Consider the following 2359-nt stretch of genomic DNA (forward strand, 5'->3'; position numbering starts at 1 on the left):
GTGACCGATTATGATCACGCTGAAGAGGGAGTTTCGTCTAGCTAAGCTAACATCAGCGCTAATAGAGAGATAGCTCTACTGCGTCAATTTTTTGGCTTCAAATAGATTGTGTGCAGCTGTTGTTAATGCGCTATATGGAGATAAATAAGAAGATCTGCGGCAGATCTGTCTACAACGCCTCTGTCTTCATGAATGATACAATGTCTCAGATCACTTTGTTTATATGGCATCCTGAGGTTTAATTCAATGCATAGGAATATCTTAAGTTCAAATATGTCAGTAATGTTTTGCTTTTATGAATAGTCCTCAGTGAGCAAATAGTGTGTTTATGTGTCTGTAGGTTAATAAATATTTTATATGTTTTGTTAAATATATACTTTAAAGCTTTAAAATAACAATTTCAGGCTTTTATTTAGTTTTTCTGTTGTTGATTCATATTTCCTCATTTGATTTAAGTCTTGTTTTGATGCCAGAAACAAATGAAGGAGAAGTGTTTGTCACTCAGTATTAAAAATAAAAGTCAATAATGGAAACGCTATTTCATCTTTACAATGTACCTGCATTACTTGTCTCTTAAATTAAATTAAAAAGCAATTATCAGAACAGTTTTTCATTTTCTTCTTCAACACCGCTCATTCTGTGACATAATTAAAATGATAAAGAAAATAGCATTGGATATTTAATTTTCAGAAAGTTCTTTAGTAATTATGTATCAAAGTTCAATTAGAAGCATCACATTTGAAACTTAAAATGGATTAACAGAAATGCTTTTCGTTTTCAAAATGTGCCTGCAATATCTGTCTCTTACATTAAATGAAAAGGCAATTCTAAGAACAGATTTTTCCTTTCCTTCATCATCACTGCTCATTCTGTGACATAATTAAAGTGACAAAGCCAATAAAGATTGCTTTTTCATTTTCACTTTCTGTCACGCAATAAGTGTCTCAAAAATCTGTTTGAGTATGGAGTGAGCACCTCCGAGGGGCGCACCACGATGAGGTCAGTGCTCCTCTTCTTCTTTGGTTTGCTCTGTCGACTCACTGTTCTCTGACTTATATAGAGGAGATGGGGAAAATGGAAGGAAGGGACGGAAGAGGAGGACGCCAAAAGTGACTCAGAGGGATCCCGAACGTTAACATCCGGGAAAGAGGACGTGTTGTTATGGAAGCAAGAGAGCATAGACCGGGAGAGAGAGAGGGAGAGATGCAGAGAATGGAATCAACTGACCAATGCCCCAATAAAAATAATGCAAACATCCAAATAAAGCGCTGCCTGCTCTCAGTTTAAGTTTCGGTTTTCTTCCATAAGAGCGACCGCACCTTCTGTCAAGTGTTATACAGCCAAAACCGGCCGCACAGCTGATCTCTCCACGTTACGGCGTTCCACCTCAAATTCTTTTACCAGAACTTCACTTCCTTTCACCCCTACTTTTAGTGAATCAATTTTTTTTTATTATTATTGGTCTCATCCATTAGCAGGTTTTTAATTACTTATTCCAAAATTTGAATTGTACTTTATAGCAAAATTATGATTTAATAGAGTGGTGTAATTTCAAAATCGTTTTTTTTTTTCAAAATTCTTATAATTTTGATAAAGTTGTGTGCAAATATTTATTGGAAATACAGCCACTGTAGCATAGTGGTAATCACTGCAGCCCTACACTCCGATGCCTCCAGTTCCAGCCCCACCATGGGATGAAAATGTTTTGTTACAACTGGATTTTATTCAGGGTTTGAGAATCATAATAAATACTTAGTGCAACATATTTAGGTACTACGTTGTTTCTGTTCAAGACCGTGTCGCTGTTAGTGTTGTTTTTTTTTTTTCATATTAAAGTCTTAAAGCTGTGCTAAGACTTTATCCCCCCAAATCAAAGCAAAGCCAAAAGAGCAACGGTGCCTTCAACGGAAGTTAACAAATCTTTGTGACAGTGAAGGTTCCAATTTTCAAAGTAAAACTAGCGAGAGCTTTTTTCCTTTCAAAAACTGAGACTGAAGTTCCGCTCACAGACATAACTTCTGAAAAAAATTAATTAACTAACATCGGAGCTTCAGCTTTTACTTTCTTTTGGTTATGGTAACTCTTCAACAGTTCACGCAATTAACGAAACTCCAGCTTATTCTTAAAAGGAGAAACGCAGCCTCGTGCAGCTGAAAGGCGGATGTAATCAACAAGAATCAGCTGATTCTGCTGCGAAAAAATATATTTTTCGTATGGGCTCTGCACCAATATGTGATGCTTACAATGTAAACTGTGGAGAACATTTTCAAGTTATGCTGTTAAATAATCAACAACAGCAGTTATTTTGATCCTTTTTATGTTGTTTATGTTACTCCTGAACTTGATCAGAGGTTGACAA

The sequence above is a fragment of the Oryzias melastigma genome, linkage group LG2, assembly GCF_002922805.2.
Source record: "Oryzias melastigma strain HK-1 linkage group LG2, ASM292280v2, whole genome shotgun sequence".
Classification (NCBI taxonomy): Eukaryota; Metazoa; Chordata; class Actinopteri; order Beloniformes; family Adrianichthyidae; genus Oryzias; species Oryzias melastigma.